Source organism: Paramormyrops kingsleyae, chromosome 24, assembly GCF_048594095.1.
Source record: "Paramormyrops kingsleyae isolate MSU_618 chromosome 24, PKINGS_0.4, whole genome shotgun sequence".
In the NCBI taxonomy this organism is placed as follows: Eukaryota; Metazoa; Chordata; class Actinopteri; order Osteoglossiformes; family Mormyridae; genus Paramormyrops; species Paramormyrops kingsleyae.
This window is the reverse complement of record NC_132820.1, coordinates 20,276,855-20,291,064: the sequence shown is the minus strand read 5'-3', so window position 1 is coordinate 20,291,064 and position 14,210 is coordinate 20,276,855.

Sequence of the window (14,210 nt, the reverse complement as noted above, 5' to 3'; positions counted from 1 at the left end):
ACATCATAGCAACCCACTTGCAGCACCTAGCAACCACCTAGCAACACCTTAGCAACCACCTAGAATTGCATAGCAACACCATAGCAACCATCTAGCTATGCCTAGCAACCAGCTACTGAGACCATAGCAATGCCTTATGACACCATTGCAACCACCTTGCAACAGCTAGCAAGCACCTAGCAACACCATAGCAACCACCAAAAAATGCATAGCAACACCATAGCAACCATTTAGTTATGCCTAGCGACCAGCAACTGAGACCATAGCAACGCCTTCTGATGCCATAGCAAACACCTTGCAGCACCTAGCAACCACCATGCAACACCATAGCAACCACCTATAATTGCATAGCAACAACATAGCAACCACGTAGCAATGCCTAGCAAACAGCTACCAACACACTTGCAATGCCTAATAACAACATTGCAACCACCTAGCAATGCCTAGCGGCACTTCAGCAACCGCCTAGAAGCACCATAGCACCGAACTAGCAACATCATAGCAATCACCTAGCAGTGCACAGACCAGCCACTTTATTAGTAGCACAGGCTCTTCCTCGGTCAGCAGAATAGGCCCATCTCAAAATTTCTTCAGGAATTTTCGTTTCTAGTTATTATTATTCTTCCGTGATTTTCGGCAATTAATGCGGGTCGTACCGTAGCGTGCAGCCAGGCAATCTATATATCAAAAGTGAGTCCTTGGTTGTGTGAGGTGTGCTATTACTTTTCTGCGCAGAATATGTTACCATGGCGACGTTATTCACGTTAAAACACACTAAAAATCCCATAGGAATGCATTAAATGCTAACTTTTACCTAGCATTAGCCATGTGAATAGTAGTAAGGCGCATCTTTTTTCATGGGAGTGAATGGCCCATTGGTTTCAATGCATTTCAGTCAAAGTTGTCCCACTCGGCCAGCGTTCATACCAGAGCAACAACACTTGGTATTCAACCTTAGGCCTCATCACCGAACACCCCAAGTCCAACATCTTGCCCCGCACTCATCTTTCATCCCTCGTTCTCTCCCATTGACTTCAATGCATTTCAGTCAAAGTTTTCCCACTGGGCCAGCGTACATACTACAGCAACAAGACTCGGTATTCAACCTCAGGCCTCATCACCCAACGCCCCAAGTCCACCATCTTGACCAGCACTCGTCTTTCATCCCTCGTTCTCTCCCATTGACTTCAATAGATTTTAGTCAAAGTTGTCCCACTCCGCCAGTGTTCATACCACAGCAACAAGACTCGGTATTAAACCTCAGGCACCATCACCCAACACCTTAAGACCCGCATCCTGACCCGCACTCGTCCTTCATCCCTCGTTCTCTCACATTGACTTCAATGCATTTCTGTCAAAGTTTCATTATTTGGCCAATACTACTGCCACAGCAACAAGACTAAATAATTAAATCAATAAGTAAAAGCACCAGCTCTTCCAAGGTCAGCGGAATAGGCCCATCTCAAAATTTCTTCAGGAATTTTCGTTTCTAGTTATTATTATTCTTCCGTAGATTTTTGGCAATTAATGTGGGTCGTACCGTAACATGCAGCCAGGCAAGCTATAAGTCAAAAGTGAGTCCTTGGTTGTGTGAGGTGTGCTATTACTTTTCTGCGCAGAATATGTTACCATTGCGACGTTATTCACGTTAAAACACAGTAAAAATCCCATAGGAATGCATTAAATGCTAACTTTTACCTAGCATTAGCCATGTGAATAGTAGTAAGGCGCATCTTTTTTCATGGGAGTGAATGGCCCATTGGCTTCAATGCATTTCAGTCAAAGTTGTCCCACTCGCCCAGCGTTCATAACAGAGCAACAAGACTTGGTATTCAACCTTAGGCCTCATCACCCAACACCCCAAGTCCACTATCTTGACCGGCACTCGTCTTTCATCCCTCGTTCTCTCCCATTGACTTCAATGCATTTCAGTCATAGTTTTACCACTCGGCCAGCATTCATACCATAACAACAAGACTCGGTATTCAAGCTTAGGCCTCATCACCCAACATCTTAAGACCAAGGACTTGACCCGCACTCGTCTTTCATCCCTCGTTCTCTCCCATTGGTTTCAATGCATTTCAGTCAACGTTGTCCCACTCGGCCAGTGTTCATACCACAGCAACAAGACTCGGTATTTAACCTTAGGCCTCATCACCCAACGCCCCAAGTCCCCCATCTTGCCCCGCACTCGTCTTTCATCCCTCGTTCTCTCCCATTGACTTTAATGCATTTCTGTCAAAGTTGTCCCACTCCGCCAGTGTTCATACCACAGCAACAAGACTCGGTATTCAACCTTAGGCCTCATCACCCAACACCTCAAGTCCACCATCTTCACCCACACTCGTCTTTCATCCCTCGTTCTCTCCCATTGACTTCAATGCATTTTAGTCAAAGTTTTCCAACTGGGCCAGCGTTCATACCACAGCAACAAGACTCGGTATTCAACCTTAGGCATCATCACCCAACACCATAACACCCCCATCCTGGCCCGCACTCGTCTTTCATCCCTCGTTCTCTCCCATTTACTTCAATGCATTTCAGTCAAAGTTGTCCCACTCGGCCAGAGTTCATACCACAGCAACAAGACTCGGTATTCAACCTTAGGCCTCATCACCCAACACCCGAAGTCCACCATCTTGACCCGCACTCGTCTTTCATCCCTCGTTCTCTCCCATTGACTTCAATGCATTTCAATCAAAGTTTTGCCATTTAGCCAGTGTTAATGCCACAGCAACCAGACTTGGTATTAAACCTCAGGCCTCATCACCAAACACCTAGCAACTGCCTAGCAACCACCTAGCAACACCTTAGCAACTACCTACAATTGCATAGCAACACCATAGCAACCATCTAGCTATGCCTAGCAACCAGCTACTGAGACCATAGCAACGCCTTCTGACATCATAGCAACCCACTTGCAGCACCTAGCAACCACCTAGCAACACCTTAGCAACCACCTATAATTGCATAGCAACAACATAGCAACCATCTAGCTATGCCTAGCAACCAGCTACTGAGACCATAGCAATGCCTTCTGACGCCATAGCAACCACTTTGCAGCACCTAGCAACCACCTAGCAACACCATAGCAACCACCAAAAAATGCATAGCAACACCATAGCAACCATTTAGCTATGCCTAGCAACCAGCTACTGAGACCATAGCAACGCCTTCTGATGCCATAGCAAACACCTTGCAGCACCTAGCAACCACCATGTAACACCATAGCAACCACCTATAATTACATAGCAATAACATAGCAACCACATAGCAATGCCTAGCAACCAGCTACCAACACACTTGCAATGCCTAATAACAACATTGCAACCACCTAACAATGCCTAGTGGCACTTCGGTAACCACCTAGCAGCACCGTAGCAACTAATTTGCAAATCTTAGCAATCACCTAGCAGTACACAGACAAGCCATTTTATTAGTAGCACAGGCTCTTCCACAGTCAGCGGAATAGGCCCATCTCAAAATTTCTTCAGGAATTTTTATTATTTATTATTCTTCCGTGATTTTCGGCAATTAATGCGGGTCGTACCGTAGCGTGCAGCCAGGCAATCTATATATCAAAAGTGAGTCCTTCATGGTGTGAGGTGTGCTATTACTTTTCTGCGCAGAATATGTTACCATGGCGACGTTATTCACGTTAAAACACACTTAAAATCCCATAGGAATGCATTGAATGCTAACTTTTACCTAGCATTAGCCATGTGAATAGTAGTAAGGCGCATCTTTTTTCATGGGAGTGAATGGCCCATTGGCTTCAATGCATTTCAGTCAAAGTTGTCCCACTCGGCCAGCGTTCATACCAGAGCAACAAGACTTGGTATTCAACCTTAGGCCTCATCACCCAACACCCCAAGTCCACTATCTTGACCCGCACTCGTCTTTCATCCCTCGTTCTCTACCATTGACTTCAATGCATTTCAGTCATAGTTTTACCACTCGGCCAGCATTCATACCATAACAACAAGACTCGGTAATCAACCTTAGGCCTCATCACCCAACACCTCAAGTCCAACATCTTGACCCGCACTCGTCTTTCATCCCTCGTTCTCTCCCATTGACTTCAATGCATTTCAGTCAAAGTTTTCCCACTGGGCCAGCGTTCATACCACGGCAACAAGACTCGGTATTTAACCTTAGGCCTCATCACCCCACACCCCAAGTCCAACATCTTGACCCGCACTCGTCTTTCATCCCTCGTTCTCTCCCATTGACTTCAATGCATTTCAGTCAAACTTGTGCTATTCAGCCACTGTTCATGCCACATCATCAACACTTAATATTAAACCTTAGGCCTCATCACCAAACGCCTAGCAGCACCGTAGCAACCACCTAGCGATGCCTAGCAACACCATAGCAACCACCGATAATTACATAGCAACTGCATAGCAACCACATAGCAACGCCTACCTACCAGCTACTGACACCATAGGAACGCCATCACACAACGTAGCAACCACCTTGCAGCACCTAGCAACCACCTAGCAACACCATAGCAACCACCTACAATTGCATAGCAACACCATAGCAACCACCTAGCTATGCCTAGCAACCATCTAGCAACCAGCTACTGACACCATAGCAACGCCTTCCGACACCATAGCAACCACCTAGCAACACCTTAGCAACCATCTAAAATTGCATAGCAACACCATAGCAACCACCTAGCTATGCCTAGCAACCACCTAGCAACCAGCAACTGAGACCATAGCAACGCCTTCTGACACCATAGCAACCACCTAGCAACACCATAGCAACCACCGATAATTGCATAGCAACACCATAGCAACCATCTAGCTATGCCTAGCAACCAGCTACTGAGACCATAGCAACGCCTTCTCACATCATAGCAACCAGCTTACAGCACCTAGCAACCACCTAGCAACACCTTAGCAACCACCTATAATTGCATAGCAACACCATAGCAACCGTCTAGCTATGCCTAGCAACCAGCTACTGAGACCATAGCAACGCCTTCTGATATCATAGCAACGCACTTGCAGCACCTAGCAACCACCTAGCAACACCATAGCAACCACCTACAATTGCATAGCAACACCATAGCAACCATCTAGCTATGCCTAGCAACCAGCTACTGAGACCATAGCAACGCCTTCTGACATCATAGCAACCCACTTCCAGCACCTAGCAACCACCTAGCAAGACCTTAGCAACCACCCATAATAGCATAGCAACACCATAGCAACAATCTAGCTATGCCTAGCAACCAGCTACTGAGCCCATAGCAACACCTTCTGACAACATAGCAACCACCTAGCAACACCTTACCAACCACCTATAATTGCATAGCAACACCATAGCAACCATCTAGCTATGCCTAGCAACCAGCTACTGAGATCTTAGCAACGCCTTCTGACATCATAGCAACCCACTTGCAGCACCTAGCAACAACCTAGCAACACCATAGCAACCATTTAGCTATGCCTAGCTACCAGCTACTGAGACCATAGCAAGACCTCCTGATGCCATAGCAAACACCTTGCAGCACCTAGCAACCACCATGCAACACCATAGCAACCACGTAGCAACACCTAGCAACCAGCTACCAACACCCTTGCAAAGCCTAATAAAAACATTGCAACCACCTAGCAATGCCTAGCGGCACTTCAGCAACCGCCTAGAAGCGCCATAGCACCGAACTAGCAACATCATAGCAATCACCTAGCAGTGCACAGACCAGCCACTTTATTAGTAGCACAGGCTCTTCCACGGTCAGCGGAATAGGCCCATCTCAAAATTTCTTCAGGAATTTTCGTTTCTAGTTACAATTGCACTACTACAACCCACACACCGGCACTGCTCACCGTGCACGTCGCCCCGTTTACTCCTCATACACACGGTGGACGCACGCACACATACACACACACTACACACAACAATAAACATTAACCACTATACATGACATAACACACAGCACATTTATAATCACACAAGCGATTACTTATAACTATTTATAAGCTATCATCAGTCCAAGGAGTGACGCCGATGTTTCCGTTCTGCCTTATTTGCTGTAACTGTAGTTCCGCTTTTTGCCAGCAGGCTGCGCACAGACAGCATTTCTGTGGGCTGCACATGGTATGTAGTTAGATTAGTATTTCATAACTGCACTGCAGGACATTGCGTAAAATCATTTTCTGCAGTAAGTATTGCAGTGTTTATAAAGGATCTTTTAAAAAATAATAATAATAATAATAATAAATCAGTTTCTCACAAACACCTCCATTCATGACTGACTGAAATATCAAGGATGAAAGTGATTAGGATCAGCTCAGAGAGCCCATGCCGAGCTGTTGCTAAAGTAGCAGCAGTCAACTTTAAACCAATGTTAAACAAATACTAGTCTGAAAACAATCAGTCATTAAAATTAATCAGCTTGCTAAGTTGTGTTTCCTTTAATAATATAAATGTTATAGAAAAATGGAAACCGCACGAATATTAATCACCAAGATTTATAAAAACCGCAACTGTACTGAAAAATAACGTTGCTTATTAATGTTGGCAAGTAAAAAGTATTTGTACTTTGTGATCAAGTGCCATTCTTGGCACATCACACAACGACGAAATGTGTCCTCTGCATTTTAACCCATATGTGACATATTAGTGGGCGGCTATATTATTTAGCTTCATTCTTAAAATAATAATACTAATACCAATAATAATAATAACAAAACCAAATATCCTGTAAATTTTAAAATGTGAAATGGTCGGCTAAGTTGACCTCGAACGGTTCTGCGTACTCATTGTTTTTTTTTTTTTTTTTTTTCGTTTCTTGTTTTAAGAAACTGAAGCCACCCAATCAGCGTGCCAATGTAGTGACGTCAAGCGAAGGTTCAGAGAGATTCTAGAATTTATAGTTATTGCTACGTATATCTGGAAGCAGAAGCTGTAATTTTTTTTATTTCTCTCAGTCTTGATTTGGGCTTGGTTGGTGATTACTGTTCCTGTTCAATTCCTTTAAATAACTTCGGCAATGGCTCCTTTCAGTCGCTTGCGTAGTTTTCTACGCACTTGTCTGAGAAGCTTGAAGCGTTCCAACTTTCGTGTGGGCAAATCCACTGCACCATGCTCAAGTGTTGCAACGGGGGTTGCTACAAATGGCAACGCCCCTGCAACGGTCGGGAGTGGCATCCACTTCCCCAGTGGACACGGGGATCACGGGGATCAGTGGGCGGCAGTCTGGGAGAAAATTACAGCCCTCGAAGACGAGGTGGGCCGTTTACGGTCCGAGATCTCCCAGCTTGCCGGTGCCCTGACTCACCCAAATATGCCCCGGAGCAGTTCGGAGACCACTCTTATAGTCCCCACTTCAGCTCCAAGCTGTTTCCCGCCCCCTCCTCCTCCTCCACCGCCGCCTCCTCCTCCTCCGCCTGCTAATATCCAGGGCCCGAAGCAGAAGAGGAGTCATCCTCAGGGAAGTGGCACAGGACCCACCAATGGCCCCAGCATGGTGGATGTTCTGGCGGAGCTGCCGCACATTAAACTGCGCCCAGTGCAGAGGTCGCCAGGTGGGACGCCAGTGACCAGGAGGGGACCGACGCAGGGGACGCCCATGCCCTCAGAGGACTTTGCTGCCATTTTAGCAGAAGCACTGAAGAAAAAGTTTAAGCATCAGAACCACTCTGATGAGTAAGAGCAGCAGTCCTCTGAGGCCTTTAAACCTTTTTTACTTAAACTTTTTTTACTTAAATTTTTTATACTTATAACATTTTTATACTTATAACATTTTTATACTTATATCATTTTTATACTTAAGATTTTTATACTTATATACTTTATATACTTAAACTTTATATACTTATACTTTGTGTACTGATTCTATATACTTATTAATAAATAATATATTTATATCACTATTATTTTTAAAAGAGTTGCTGATTTTGTAATACTGCTGCAGCATTCTCCACATGCTAATCACTGCCCCACATCGAATTGGCACTTTGATCAGCCACGAATCACTTCACTACCCCCTGTTGAATGTTGCATCGTATGTTGTTAGATATTTCGTAGTAGTAAGTACTTCATTATTAGGCTGCACAATATTGGAAAAGATGTATTTCTGCAATGAGTATTGCAGTATTTATTTAAATTGAAAATGCTTAAAACAAACCAATTTCTCACAAACACATCTATTCATGAGTGATTTAAACGGCAAGGATGAAAATGATTAGGATTACCTCTTATGATTAGCTCTTGCCAAAATAGGGCTTGTAAACTTTTGTGGTACTCAGAATTAACCCAAACAACTATGACTCTATAATCCTCTATAATCACTCTCACTCTGTCACACTTAAATCAAACTCCAGACCTCACATGTAATGAGCAAAGTTTTCTTCTTTATTCAGCAATCCAGCATAGTGTTCCAGCCACACTCGGGTACAATGCGCAATGCACCCCGCACCCAGAAATCAGCAGGTTAATATACTATAAGACGAATTCCTCTATATGGACTTCTAAGTCCTAATTGGTTACCAAACATCTGCAAACCAGGTTTCGAACATACAACAAACATAATACGCCACCTCTATTGGTCTACTTCAAGGATGTTCAACTTCCAATCCTCGTTAGGCCTAGGCCTCCTATGAGTCCCACACATAAGCCTATCTATCCAGCCTAGGAAGGAGGGCAAAAACCCTAAACATTAGGGAAATTCCACTCCCAACCCAGCAAAAAGGTGCAACCCCCCCTTCGGTGTCCATGGCTGGCATGACTCACTACGCTATCAGTAAGGGAAACCCCAACCCTATATTACCTAAATAAAGACTTCAGCGTAAACATATACAACCCTTATGGGTACATAACTTGCTTGTGTGTTCAAATGCTACCATACAACAAACTGCGTCTAGCATAGTACAGCAGCTACATTTCAAGGCCTCCTGCAGGTCCCCTTTCTCCCCCCGGCGATGTTCCCTTCAGCCCAGTTCTACAAGGTCTGTGGCCTGCAAAGCTGGTTCCGTGCAGGTGGCTGCGAGGCAAGGACACACGGCACCATCCCCAAAACAACAAAACCTGAGACACAAGAACAATCCTACAATGCCTCCCAACCCTGGCCTACCATCACTTTAAATTTCCCTTCCACACTTTGAACTAATGTTAAACATATACTACATAATCCTGAAAAGGAGTGGTCACTAAAATTAAACAGCGAAGAGAAAGCGAAGAACAGTGAGAGGACACCACTGTTTATGGTGTCCTCATCGACCCTTCGCTTGACCCTCTATAGCACAGGTGTCAAACTCCAGTCCTGGAGGGCCGGAGCCCTGCACATTTTTGGGTTTCCCCTCATTTAACACACCTGATTCAACTCCTTGTGCTAATTACCACACAGCTCTTGAGCTGAATCATTTGTGGTGGAACAGGGAAAGAACTAAGCTACACAGGGCTCTGGCCTCCCAGGACTGGAGTTTGACACCCCTGCTCTATAGTCTGCCTACAGAACCAACAGACCTGTGGACGATGCAGTTAACACTGGACTCCATTTCTTACTCCGACACTTGGAGTGCCCTGAGACATATGTTAGGATTCTGTTTGTGGACTTTAGCTTTGCATTTAATACTATTCTATCGGAGCTAATGCGGACTGAACTCTCACAACTGTCTGTGCCTGATCCAAAATAACATATTATAACCACGATGGCCCAGTTTTACGCTACAATCATTGAGTCCATCCTCACCTGCTCCATCACAGCCTGGTTTGGATCAGCCACTGAACGAGACAAGGCCAGACTGCAACACATCATCCACTCAGCAGAGCGAATAATCGGCAGTAACCTGCCTACCCTCCAGACACTTTACATCACCAGAACCAGGAAACGGGCATACAAAATCTTTGAGGACCCATCTCACCCTGCTCACCACATCTTTCAAGCCTTACCCTCCATGAGAAGACTCATGGCAATCAGAACCAAGACCACAAGACACGCCAAGAGCTTCTCCCCTCAGGTAGTCTCTGTCATTAACCAAACCAGTCTCTGAATGGACGTTCAATTAATCGTCAGCTGCAGTGAAATATCCACCAGCATAACCAGTGAACAACTGATAAACTTCCTCTATGATTATATTCTGCACTCTTGCACATTATGCACACATACTGCAAACTCTGTATACATATTGCACTCTTGCACATATAGTTGACTTGGCTGCTAATTAATAACGGCACCATTTAAGAGCCCTTTAAATTATTATGCCATTTATGTAGTTTATATTCATACTACAATTATTACTATGTACACACATATATAAATATCATAATACCATCATCACTGCCATTTATAAAATTAATTATCGTGTAATTATCATATTACCTAATTGCCAATCTATTGTTTATTACCTTTCTGCATATGTCTTTGCTAAACGTGGTATGTTCTTTGTAATGTCATGTAAAAGCACCACCAAGGCAAATTCCTTGTATGGAAACATATCTGGATTCCGATTCTACATCCTTCATCAGTACTAGAAAACTTCCATCCAGCGTTGCATTTCACTTTGACGCTGTCGCTTTTGAAACACTTTTCTGTGATCTAGCTCTTGTTTTGGTCACCGGCTATCATCCAACAAAAGGTTCATTTCAGCTCTCCTAATCTGACATAAACCACACTCACAAACACTTTCGGGTTACTGTGCCACCGGGAAGGGATGGACTCCGGTCAGGATGGGTTTCCAGCATTTCCTATCCTGGCTGTTCTCTTTAGGGACAAACACAAGAATGGAGTCTACCCAGCTGGAAATTGTATGTTCCCTGTACGTTCAGAGAACGTACCCATTGGTGTAAAGGACGTCGCTGTGTAACCTTCCCAGAATGTTCCCGGGATGTCACGATGTGGAGTTCTTTAGACGTTCGGGGAACATCATTTTGGGAAAATTCGGGGAACTTTCAGGACGTGTTGGTAACGTTTCGGGTCCTATGTGGTCTTTTCATCACTTTCCCAGGATTTTTATAGATCTTGAGTGACAATTACAGTAACCTTTAGGGGACCTACCTGGAATGTTATTTTTTAGTCCTTGCACCACCTTCTCAAAGCTAGGGCTGTACGATCACATCACCATATGTGATCTTTCCACGAGTAATACTGAGATTTTTATGCAACAGAAAAGGAGAGATTACCCAAAATAACCTGTAATGAAATAGGACTTGTTATTATCTACCAATTAACATAGTGTGACAAATAGGTTAGTGGTGTTACCCCGAGCTGCAACAACAGACACAAAACAGTACCTAATCCAATGAGTAATATTGTGCATGCGCACATCACAATCATGTGGAGGTGGATTTTTCGTACAGCACAACTCAGATCGTTTGCAGAACTTTAGTAACATTACAGGGACTTTTGCACAACATTTAGGTGACTTAAAGTTTAATATATGCAATACCAAAACGTGTTTACACTATAAAACAATTATATCCAATGCATTTCAGTTCTTATTATTTCTTTTATTGTTCATAATTCGAGTGAGAGAGAGAGAGAGAGAGAGAGAGAGAGAGAGAGAGAGAGAGAGATGTTTTGGTTTTGGACCAAAATGACTCAGATTATGTAAAACAATTATTTAAACAAATTATTTACATGAAACAATTACTTCAGTCACTGTAGTAACATCTAAAATGTTCTTTTCTCAAACTGAGCTGAAACCATCCAAAAACACTATCAATAAAAAAGAAAGAAACGTTTGAGAGAAAACTCCGTCACTGTCTTCAATTTGATATCGTGTAGATGGCCCAGGTTCTTCTTCCGCTGCCTGAAAATCATAAATAACAATATTTCCCAGTCACTTCGTTTACTTTTTAATTGCTTTTGATTACCCTTAGGTGAACAGGCTATGAGGTAACTTAGCATATTAACCAAATGTGTTTGCCATGTAAAGTGTGGAAATATAAGACAAAACTGAGATTATTAGTGGTTAGACTATGAGTAGGTGTCCATGAATTTGAGACAGAAACAAAGGTTTAATAGAGACACAAGGTGAAGGGTAATTAAAGTAACCAGTTACACTAATATCTTGGATGTCCTCCTGTGTTGCCATAAAATGTTACAGCACCTTTGTCACGACCGGGTGACGGGCGAGCGAGTGGGATGCGGAAAAGCAGGAGCAGGGAGACCGCAATCCAAGGGCAACGGGGTTTATTATGGAGAACAAGCAGACAGGGGAGCACTCGGTTAACAACGTCAATGACAGACCTGGGGAAACAGACTCGAACGCGGACTGAAACACACAAGACAAGCCGAAATAACAGGAAATAGGTGATCACAATCAGGGTAGTGCACGTGAGTAATGAGGGGACGTGGCACACACGAGGATCGGACGAGCTGGGCGTGACGACCTTGGCTTGTCCGATTTAAGTGAACAGGTACTACGAATTTAAAAATGGCATCAATGTGCAGTGCAGTTTTAAGTGTTAACTGCTCCGAAGAAAAACAAAAAAAACTTACAGGTATTGGGTGGATCTTTGCACGGTGAGGTGCGTGTTTTAGGGTATCCCCTATATAATTTTCAATGTCCTTCTCGCTAACCCTCGGAAATTGTGCAGCACAAGCTCCTAGAAAAAATGCAGTATTTAATAAATATTAAACAATGGGTCTATGCAATGTAATGGACATTTTGTGAAATCTAACCGTTTAACATACTAGGTAATTTAAAACAACATGGTGGAGTGCTGTTCCCAAGAAGGACAGCTTTCCTTTTCGGCCTTTCAGGCTGTAACTGTGACCAGACCTCGTTTGTAGCCATCTTTCTGAGGGTTCTCCTCACAACGTCCCCAATGCTGCAGCCTCCCATCAGACTAAAAAAACGGATCTATACAACATATGAAGATAAATACTTAAAAACAATTCTTAGTGTTGCAATTAGACAAACCCTTTTAAACAGCAATATAGCATATCAACATTTCATCTTTTGTTTTTGTTCTGGGCCCTCCAACTGCAATTTGAATCCCTCAAGCTCTTGCACTGTCCTGCAGGGTTTCTCAAAACACATGTTCTCCATGGACGCCGGGCCAGGGGGATTTTTTTGAATGGTCTGGACCAGGTGTTCAATACTGTTTCGAGTGTCTGCCTGCATCCTTTCAATGGCCATCATGATTCTTTCATGGATGGGGTCTAGGGGGCTTAACAGGGTTGCCAACTAACGCATCTGGCGTGACACTTAAGGCCAATTGATGCTTCACTTTTCCGTGTTCGTTTTCAGATGCGGACAAGGGGACGTCACGTAAATTTCACAATTTCTCGCGTTCGATTTTTACAATCTTATCCTAATTTTATCATATCCTATGTTATCTAATGTTATACAACCTATCCTATCCTTATTATATATTATTTTATGCTTATCGTAAGCTATCCTAATTTTATCGTATCCTATGTTATGTTATATAATGTTATCTTAACCTTATCTCTACTTATCATTATCTTAATCGTATCCTTTATCTTATACAATCTTATCTTAAACTTCTTCTTTTAACCTATCCTATCTTGATTTTATGGTATCCTATGTTATGCAATTGTTTCTTTTTTTTGTCAATGTATTTTTTATTGGTTTTTTCAGACATACAAAAACCCCCCACAGGTACAAGCATTAAGACAAATAAACATAACACCACAAGACAAAAAAAAAAAAAAGTAGTCACTCAGTTACTTTGTACACATCACACATTATCTAGAGTCAAGGTGCATTGTCAGCTGTTCTATATGAGAAATAAAAGGATGTCATACCATATCAAACTTTCCCACTGATCCATGCAATGCATATCTAATCTTTTCAATCTTAAGGAAAAACATGACATCACATATCCATCTAACAAAGGAGGGGGGGTTTCTCATTTTTCCAATTTAAAAGAATGAGTCGCCGAGCCAAAAGGGAGGAGTAGGCTATACAATTTAATTGTGTCTTTCGTAATGGGAGATCATTCAATGGTACGCCAAAAAGTCCGATAAAAGGACAAAGGTCAAAGGTTACCCCCGAAATCACAGAATACACCTCAAATATTGAAGACCAGAATGCAGTCATACTTGGACATGACCAAAAAGTGTGAAAGAGAGTAGCAGGTGCTTGTCTACATCTGTCACAAATAGGATTAACCCCCGGGTAAATCTTGGATAACTTAACCCCAGACATGTGAAGTCTATGTACAATCTTGAACTGAATGAGGCAGTGCCTCGCACAAATAGAGGAGGAGTGGATTCTTTG